We start from the raw sequence: 11,022 nt of genomic DNA on the forward strand, positions 1-11,022 counted from the left end.
CCCTAAGTTGACCTCTGCCTTCTACATACACGCTGGGGTTTGCATGTGCACACACACATGGTACACATGCCCTTACATACAAATAAAAAATGGATTTTAAAAATGAAAAATTAGTTTGATAACAAAATTAAAGAAACTCACCTTGGATTGAAGTATCTTTGTCTAGTATTCAAGAAAGCACACTGAAGGAATTGAAAGCCTTTTTAAAATCAAGCAGGTTCTACAAGACTGACTCTTTTGCAGCTACCAAAAATTTTAGCCGTAGGGGATTGCAGTAGAAATGCCTGAATTTGACAGCAAGAATAGATTTACTTGGGGCACTTCAGGATTGAGACATGTTGCAATATGGTAATTTCCTCTCAGCTCAAGAGGAAAGCATCATGTTCATTATTTTAGCCTAGGACACTGCCTTATTTATAATTTTATTGCTATGGTAAGACTCTATCACCAAGTCAATTTATAGAAGAGTTTACTGAGGCTTACGGTTTCAGAGTATTTGTCTGTGACTGTTGTGGTGGGGAGCACGTTGGCAGGCAGGCAGGCCTAGTGTTGAAGCAGGAGCTAAGAATTCACATCCTGAGACACAACCATGAGGACGAGAGAGCTAACTGGGAATGCTATGGGCTTTTGAAACCCCCAAACCCACCTCAGGGACACATCTCCTTTGACAAGGTCACACTGTCTAATGTTTCCCAAATAGTTCCACTAGTTGGTGACAGTATTCAATCCAAACCACCACAGGACGTGGTTCGAAGTTTCTATGTGTTCTAAAATCTTTATTTTGAAAGCCTACATAGAAATCAAGTGATTAGGTGTCACTCAGTAATCCTCATTTGCACAAAGCCATTATCAGTCACTACCGTAGCCATTATTTATAGAGAATGTTCTGTGGTGAGCACTTTATAACCCACATTTGCTCTCTATCGCCGTGCAACCAAGTGACCCCAAATTTAGCAGCATGAAATTAAACATTTATTAGCTCACAGTTTCTGTGATAGGCATCTGGGTCTGGTTAGCCGAATCCTTTCACTGGCTGCTCTCCTAAAGATAAAACCAAGAGCTCCATCACTGGTATCTCAAAGCTCAATGGGGAAAAGAGACATCCAAACTCAGTCACATGGTCTTGGTAAGATTGGTTCTTCCTGGACCGGTCACCAAGGGCCTCAGTTTCTTGTTGCTGGCTAAAGGACTCTGTCACTTCTTTGGCCTCTGAGTCTGTCCACAGGGCTCATAATATACAAGATGGCTTTCAACGAAGCAAGCAATTAGAGTAAGAAAGACAGAGTCAGATTTTCTTGGTAACATAATCTTGGAAGTGACACCAATCGTCTTTGTCATTGTTTACCCATGAGAAGTGAATCGCTATGTTCAGTCCCATATCAAGAGGGCAGCATGGAGATACTAAGAGGAGATGTTATTAGGAACCAAGTTAGAGGCTGCCTACTATGCACCCAATTACTCCAAATGATACCCTTTGGAAGATACAGCCAATCCCCATTGACAGGTAAGGGCACAATGCTCACTGTCAGACACAGCAAAATTAGGGTCCGGCTTCTTTCTCTGACTTCATCATATACGTGATTGATCATTGTCACCCCATGCTATTATCAGGATATGGTACCTGTAATATCTAGTGGTGCTGGAAATATCATATTAGAGATCTGAGTCAACTCAGTCTGTGGCTTACATTACTAACGCTAAGATGCGACTTTCTCCCTCAAAACTTCTGTGTTTAAGTGAGATTTCTCAGCCTATACTAACAAGAGAAGGTGACACGACCTGAAGGTATTCAGTTAGAAGTAGGAGATTCTGGACTATTCAGGTGCCTATATTTTTGGTTCTTATGAATGCTAACAGGCTCCTAAATCTCTGTTCAGAATTATTCTTGTATGACTTTCCTATTTTTGGCTCACATTGCATATTAGCATTGAAAATAATTTGTAAGATAAATATCTTGGGGCAGAGAACCCCCATGGTCAATGATTACACACACACACACACACACACACACACACACACACACACACACACAGAGAGAGAGAGAGAGAGAGAGAGAGAGAGAGAGAGAGAGTTCTTGACATGTACTCTAAGAGGTAGTCATTCATTTTCCCTAACCAACAGAGCTATAAATCTGGTCTGTGCTCGGTGCACTGTATGTGTTTTGCTTTATGAAGGCATAAATCACCAAGATACAATTTGTGTTTGATTTTTTTGGACACTTAATTTGCTTAAATGTTCAGCAGTTCATAGACATAAATTGTGCTGGGCATAGCTCCAAGTGGAATAAGCCGGGAGTAAGAAAGCTATACATATTAGGATGTAATTCAGAAGAAAAATCATCCCGGGCAGTCAAGTAAGTCCGCTGTAGAAGTTACTTATAAATAACTTTGCTCCACGGGCAGTATAAATACTTAGTAAATACTTCTAGAACAGGGAGCTTTATAGTGAATTTAAAGAAGCCGCCTATAAGTGTGCTTCTGTATGTGGGTGAGGTGTATGTATGTGGGGTGTATGTATGATACATGTTCGAAAATGTAACCACACACAGATTCTTATTTAATTTAATTTAAACATTACTTATTTTATATGAATGGATGTTTTGTCTGCATGTGTGTACCATGTATCTAGTGAGTGAGGGGGCCAGAAGAGGGTATTATAGCCTCTGGAACTGGAGCTCTAGGGTTGTGAGCCACCATGCAGGTGCTGGGAATTGAATGCAGGTCCTCTGAAGGGCAGCCAGTGCTCTTAGCCACTGAGCCATCCCTCCAATCGTGCCTCATGAAAATCAAGACATGGATTTTCATTCTGTCTGTCCCTACATGTATACATTGGACAAATCTCTTAGCTTATCCGAATCTCAGATTTTTAATTTAAAAGGAGTAGTAGGATTAATTACTCTCCTAATTCTTCCTCTTTCTAAAATATTCTCGTCCTAAATACTGGATAACTCTGTCATGCCATCTCAATGGAAAAGACAAGAGAAGACACAGGGAAAATTGGGGATAAAATTTTGAAATTACATCAGTAGAGGAATTATTTAAAAGTCTGTGGGTGGGGAAGAAATAAGTCCTAAGTCAGTGTGTGCTGTTGGCATGGTCATGGTGAGGTCAGGGGGTCCATGTTCAGTTCTCCTGGTCCGAGTACGAATGTTGAAAGTGTCCAGAAAGTATGAAATGATAGCTTCCTCCTCCCAGATAACTTTAACCCTGAGACAGTTCCCCTGTAGATATCTACATGTATTGGCTAAACCTGTCTCGTTGTTCAGCTGTATACCAGGAACCTACCTCCGTCATTCAGATCTGTAAAATAACCTGCTGACTTCCTGGGTGCTGTTGATGCATCTCCATCAAAGTGCTCACAGATCCTGGTTTCTGTCTGTGTCTGTGTCTGTCTGTCTGTCTGTCTGTCTGCCTGCTAGTTTGTACGTCTGCCTGTCTGTCTGTCTTTCTGTTGCCCATTTTTTCATTCCTTCATCACTTCAGTCATTTCAACACCAAAGCTGTGCAGATTGTGGCAGTCTGGACATATCACCTCAGGAAAATCCATGAAGATGCCCAAAGGCTGGAGTTTCCCGAAGCATTCCAGAATCATGCTTCTGGTATATCCCACTGAGCAGAGTTCATGAAAGTGGCCATGGAGGGATTGAGCTAATGAGCTGGCTGGGAATGGATAGTCCTCCTTCCTCTCTTTTCTCTGTGAATGCTGCTGTACTGGAATTTCTTAGGATCCCATAACAGTGGTGTCTCCTTCTCAAAGCGGGAGTAGATACATGCTGGCAGCTGGTTTCTCTAGACAACTTACGACAGTGACTAGCATCCAAAACCACATTGCATTGTGTCTGTATTGACCATTTCACTCAAGCTTGCCTTTTAAGAGGGAAGAAAACAGAAGGGCCTTCCACTGTGGAGCAGTAGCCCCTGGCTCCACGGGTGTCTCTGTGAGAAGGTAAGAGTGTGAGGAACTAATGGGTCCTTTGTATGTCATCTAAGCTTTATGAATTTCTCTCATACAGTTCATCCCTTAACTCAGCTGTTGTCACATTTTGCATGCATCATAATTGTCTGAAGGACTTGATGACCCATAACTATTGGGCCCCCTCCATTGAGTTTCTGATCCAACTTGGAATGGGCCTGAGAACCGGCCTTTTTAACAAATTCCCATGGGAGGACATGCCCCTGGCCCAAGGCCCGTGCTTTCAGAGCTCATACCATATTACGGCATCATGAAATTCGTATTACAGGGGCAAGAGAGGCAGACCAATGACTGAGAGGGCTTCCTGCACTATCATGAGGACCTGAATTCAGATTCTAACATCCACACTGGGTGGCTCACATTGCCTATAACTCCAGCTCCAAGGGACCTGACACCCTATTCTGGCCGCTATGGGCACCTGCATACCTGTGGCACAAACTCATATAGACACAAGCACATACACATACATGAAAAGTAAAATCTTTGTAAGAGAAGGAATATTACTTCTTACATTACTATAGACCTTTCTCTGAGTGCTATGACCAGGCTACGGATATGAAGAAGGGTAAATTTAAAATACCTTGCAGAGGAAGTATTTTCCTCCTGGTAATACATTTATTTTTAGTACATATTAAACATGGGCTTACAATCTTTTAGCAAGTTCTGTCTTTCTCTATATAGTATCAACATCAAGTTACCTTAGGAAACACATAAAGAAATGTTCCAAGAATTCAGCAGAAATGTAGTACCAGAACATGTCAGGACCATGTTTGTAAAGGCGGTGTTAGAAAATTGGCCAAAGTTTGGGAGACACTCACTGTGCTCACTGGCATTCACAATGATGGGAATTGTCTTAGAGTGTCCATTGCTATGAAGAGCCACTATGACCATGTAAACTCTTATAAAGGAAAACATTGAATTGGGGCTGGCTTACAGTTTCAGAGGTTTAGTCCAGTGTCATCATGGCAGGGAGAATGGGGCAGGAGGAGCCAAGAGTTCTACATCTTGATCCTCAGGCAGCTGAAGACTGTGTGCCACACTAGTTGTAACTTGAGCATAAGGAGACCTCAAAGCCCTCCTTTGCGGTGACACTCCCTCCAACAAGACCACACCTACTCCAACAAGGCCACACCTACTCCAGCAAGGCCACACCTACTCCAACAAGACCACACCTACTCCAACAAGGCCACACCTACTCCAGCAAGGCCACACCTACTCCAACAAGGCCACACCTACTCCAACAAGACCACACCTACTCCAACAAGACCACACCTACTCCAACAAGGCCGCACTTCCTCCAACAAGACCACACCTACTCCAACAAGGCCACACCTACTCCAACAAGGCCACACCTACTCCAACAAGGCCACACCTACTCCAACAAGGCCACACCTCCTAATAGTGCCATTCCCCATGGGCCAAGCATCCACACACATGAGTCTATGCGGGCTGTTCCTATTCAAACAAGCTAATTCTTAAAATGTGGTTATTGGATCTTGTCATCTAGTAGGAGTGTTCTTTTATGTTGGGACCTTGGGATGTGACAACTAGAGTCTGGTAAGAATCATGGAGAACCGTGTCTGTGTATACATACACATATGTACACCATAACCATCCTCAGTAACCAACCTTGTATTTAAGAGGCTAGGGTTTTATCAACATTTTGCCCCCCGTTTTCCCTCTGTCATTCGTTCATCTTTCTTGGCAACCTACAAAGGTAGAGCTGTTTGTTTGTTTTTTACTGTTATTGTTTACACATTGGGTCATCCTTCAGGGCCCACATCCCAACAACTGGAGGTGCTCAGATGGATTCCTCTGCACAGCCAGAGTTGAAAACCACCAGACTCTGCTCCATGGATCTTGTAGAAATAAATCTACTCTTCTGTCTTCAATTAGCTGAGCTCACACATTTAAAAATTGCTCCTAGAAGATGCTTCTATGAGGAAGTGACCACACAGCCCATTTCATTTTGCTGCACAGTAATTTAATCTTTAGAAATAATCAGTTGTTGTTATAGCTGAATATAAACTAAAAGTATCATCTGCCATTTTCCACAAACTTGTCATATAAAGAGCAATAAAACCATTCGACCATTTATGCAACTTACAAATTCATTCTCTTCCATAATGGCTCACAATCAGATAGTATTTTCAGGTCTCATGCAGGTCACAAGGGGAGGACTGAAAATCATTTATTCTGCTATAATTTATAAATGTTGCCGAATTGCTACCTTCAAAAACAAGCACAGAAGAGTAAAAATCTAGTTAGAACATTTCTGAAATTGTCTTTATGAAAATCCCTACCCCCTGAAAATCTACAATGATTTTCTCTAATGAGGTAACGTTATCAAGAGAAACACTGTAGAGCCTTCCGGAGTGTTTGTTCTGGCCTTCCAGCAAGGGCTCATCCAAACACCCATTGGTAGGCCCATCTTGAAGCTTCCGGATCAGTGGACCTGGATCGGGATCAAGTGTTTGAATTTCTCTTATGTTCTAGAAGCTCATACTGCAGGTCTTCTGGCCACACTGGAATCCACCATCTTGGGCTACTCTTTTTGGTTTCTCCTTTCCTCCTCCCCACTCCAAATCATCTCTACCACCTGTGCCACATATTTTCTGCCATGGTTATCTGTTGTTCCTGACTGCCTTTATTAATGTTAGTTTCCTGTTTCTGCAACAACATACCTGAGAAAATTGATGTAAGGGGGGAAGGTTTATTTCAGTCAGCTCACAGTTTCAGTTTGTGGTCTTATGGTCCTGTTGCTTTCGGGCCTATGACAGCACAGTAGATCTTGGTAGATATATGTGTCTGAGGAAGACGCTAACCTTGTGGTGGTTTGTAAGCAGTAGAGAGAAAGACAGGGCTGACTAAAGAACGTGATCCCAATGAGCTAACTTCCTTCTATGAAGGTCCTTTTTCCTGGAAATCCCACCACTTCCTGACAACTCCAGTCTATTTACAGAGTCATATGGCTGGGAACCCTCTCCTGACCTCCTATTAGAATGAAGCACCTTCCTGTGTCCCATGGTGGATCTATTGAACTGTTTCAATTATTTCCTTAAAGCTGTAGGCTTTTTCTTAGAGTGTGTGAGTTTCTCGAAGACTCTTATCTTAATCTTTAAAACACCAATTCCTGAGAAATAGTAGACACTCATCAACAGTTTCCCAAATAAATGAATAAATACAGAATGTTTAACAGTAGATCATAACTGCTGCTAATCCAGGTGACATGAGTTCGACACCACTCTTTTGGGATAAGGCAGATCTAGGCAGGAGAAAGAACCTAGGACACAGATTACTTCACTGGTAGAAATTATGATGGCCTCAGCTATTAAACGAAATTGAGGACAAGTTGCACGTTTATTGTGAGAATTCAGTGAGATGATACAGGTGCAAGAACCACAATGCCAAAAATAGCACTGATAATTTCAGTGATTAGTATATATAAATTTAATTTGCATGTTAAACTCAAAGGAAACCTGTACTATTGTTACTATTTTATCTAACAATATACCTAGTATGTATAGGGGTTTTGAGTGCTTTTTCTAGTAACTTAAGTAACTGGAGAGCCATTCTTATGTGAGCTTGTATACTAATCTCATTCTGGCCAAATTGTCATCTTAGCGCCTACAGTGTGGCCAGACATAGACAACACCAAGTCCCCGCCCCCACAAAGTGCATGGCTCCGTAGGGAGCCTAGCATTAAGCACAGCATCAGGGTGTGTGCTCCCCCATGAGTACTGCAATCCCTCTTATCTGTGCACTTGAAGCTTCTCTACAGCAGCCCACAAAGCTGGGAGATTTATTACAGGAATCTCCCAGTTGGTGGGGGAAGCCCTTCCACAATGCAGGCTGGTGTGTTTGACTCAGTCCCTGACCAAAGACTAGCACAGCTCTACCCCCACTACTGCATCTCCCTTTTCTTTTCTTCCTAGGAGTCCCCTGAGAATCCACTGAACCAGGGGTGCAGCACATTAAGAATGTCAGCACAGTATTATCCATGTTCTGTTCTGGGACACTCACGCCTAAGGAAATTCACCTTCAACATTTCTATGTATTATATCCCTTTCCTATCTTCTGTGGATCAACAGTTGTCCTCTGTACTACCCATGATTCTATATTACAAATAGGAATTGGATAAGCCATATTGGTATTAATGAGTTTTCTGATAATATCTTAGAAATTTTATTATCTTAAAATGTGTGTGTCTGTGCGTGTGTGAGTACACGAGCGTGTGTTTTACCTGCTCACAGGTGGCAGAGGTGTCAGATTTCCTGCAACTGGAGTTACATGTGATTGTGGGTCACCTCAACTGAGTGCTGGGAATCAAACTCATGTCCTTTGGAGGAGCAGGGCATTCTTAACATCTTAACAACGGAACCATTTTTCTCACACCTGATAACATTCTTATCACAATCTCTTTCTTATAATTATGGACACAGAAAGTTAAAACTCTAAAAACTATCTCCTATCCATCTTCTGGGCCTAACCATTAAACTTAGTTCAGTTTTTTTGTTAAAATTCATTTAGCTTTTTTTTTTTGCATAGATTTTCTATAACACTGTGAATATAATGTGTTTACATTTGTGTGAGTTCAGTATTTTCTTTGTTCTTTATCTTCTTTTCTAAAAAGATCTAATTTTAAATGGCTGAAAGTATTCCACTGTTTGAGAAGATGTGTATTTAAAAGTAAGAAGAAGCTGGAAGTTAGGCAGCAGTGAACGAGCTGCAGGTACGATTCACCATGGAATGCTGGACTCATGGAGTAGGACGGGTCTCCAAGGTCATGAATTAACATGAGGAGACCCGGAGGAACTTGTGAATTTCGTTTTAGGTTTCTCAGCAGTATAACCATTATCGAAACCAACTTCATTTGGGAACTAAAGGGAATTAAGCCTGGCTTTCGCTATAGCTCTTTTTATAAGTTTGGATGATGGGCAGCTGATTTTTAACAAATGTACATTTATCCCAGAGAGAAACCTAATTTTAAACTCTTCCATAAGAAGCTCATGTTTGTGAGCATTTTACAGGGGAGCAATTACTATCAAACAGTAAAAGAGAGGCCAGGGGTTATTTCTCCTTGGACCTTCCCTTCAAAGTTAGACATATTTGATTTCATGTTAAAATTCAAGTATGAAAGTACTTGACAACATCAGCAGTTTCTTCTTCTATCCCAACAGGAATCGTCTGAAACTTGATTTGTCACAAATACGATGATGATTTTCTATCATCCCATAAACTTCGTATGGTAGCTATGCACTCATTGTTGTGACCAAGTACTTGGCAAATGGCTACTTCAGGGAGCATTTATTTTTGCTCACAGTTTGAGGGGCTACGGTCCAGCATTGCAGCAAAGGCATGGTGGCAGCGAGCTGATTGTTGCATGATGCCAACCAGGAAGAAGACAGACTCAGCTGGACCCCAGTCAGGCTCTAACCTATAAGCCCTGGCTCTAAGGCCCTGTGGTCTTACACCTGCCATCTAGGCTTCATGTCCAAAATTATCTACAGCTTCCTTAAATGGTGCCACCAGCTAGGGACTAAGTGCTCAAACACAGAAGCCTGTGGGAGAACATTCCCCATTCAAGTCAAGGCATGCCATATTTTGCACATATTCTATGGTGTGCTGAGAGACAGAAAAAGAACAAGCAATTTCTATACAATACCCAGAATCAAGATCGTTTTACTTCCATAAAATCGAACTGCTGTAGAAGTTTATATGGGCCAGGAAGAATTTTAAACCTATCTTGGGTCTCTGTGTGTGTCAGAGGTGTGCCATTGGCATTGGTGGTACTAGCAGGGTCAGTGTCATGTTTCTTAATTAGAACTTTAACAAGTAATGAGCTGACACAAATGTCACTAGATAAAAATCTGTACAATAATATTATTTCTTGATCATTCTAAAAGTTATTACATTTACTGTTACACAAGCTAGCAGGGTCAGGAATTCTATGTTGGCCTTCCTTCCTTCCTTCCTTCCTTCCTTCCTTCCTTCCTTCCTTCCTTCCTTCCTTCCTTCCTTCTTTCCTCCCTCCCTCCCTCCCTACCTTTCTTCTTTCTTCTCTTCTTTCTTTACTGAGTTCTGCCAACATCCCTCAGAGATTAATGATCCCCCAATTTAGGTGATACAAAATTAACTGCTAAGCCACCTCTTCATCTCTCCAACCCCCGAATCTGTTTGGGAACTTTCTGGGATGGGTGGGCAGGGTTTCACTATGTATCCCTGGCTGACCTAGAACTTACAGAGCTCTGCCTTCCCATGCCCCTGAATGCTGGGATTACAGCTCTGTACCATCATATCTGGCTAAAATCGTGTTCATTCCCAATGTTTAGCTGGAGCATAGAGCACTTCCAGTCCCGATTTCTGAAACTAAACTTTACTTTCTTAAGCATGCGTATCCTTCTGACATCTCTGTCTTTGAATGGCAGTGTCGTTCTCTGGCCGTCTACCTCAAAGGAGACAACCCTCCCTCTGCCCTTTCCATTGCTTCTTGTGTCCTATCAGCAGGCACACACACCCCGCCCATGGGTCAGTTTCTCCCAGTCTGCCCTTCTGCACTTTGCTGCCTTCTCAGGACTAAGGGTACACAATAGTGGTGACATGCTAACGATATGGTGAGCTCAAAAACCAAGCAAACACAACCAAACCCATTTAAGGTCACCCTTCCAGACCAACTGAACCAGCAACTTAAGGGAGAAATCAAGTCTCTAAAATTTTATAAATCTCTCCAAGGGAATAGAACACATTGCCAACCTTTAAGATCCTTTTACCTCTAGCAAGAGTCCTGCGAGGTCTCTCCCCCTTTGTATTTCTACAGTCCAAGCTTTCAGATTTATCTCTGCCCCTCTACTGACTCTTTTCTGTGGTGCTCTTAATAAGGGCCGCACCATGGTCAAATGCCGTCACCGTTTCCCCACAGTGCTTTCCACGATAAAGCCGAGTTTTTTATTCTGGGTCACGAATCTTCTAGAACTAGGCTCCACATTTCCCGCCTTGTTTCAGTTAGTTGTCTATGTATGTTACAGGCATTGGTTAAATTATGAGCATGCT

Source organism: Rattus rattus, chromosome 5 (genome assembly GCF_011064425.1).
Source record: "Rattus rattus isolate New Zealand chromosome 5, Rrattus_CSIRO_v1, whole genome shotgun sequence".
Classification (NCBI taxonomy): Eukaryota; Metazoa; Chordata; class Mammalia; order Rodentia; family Muridae; genus Rattus; species Rattus rattus.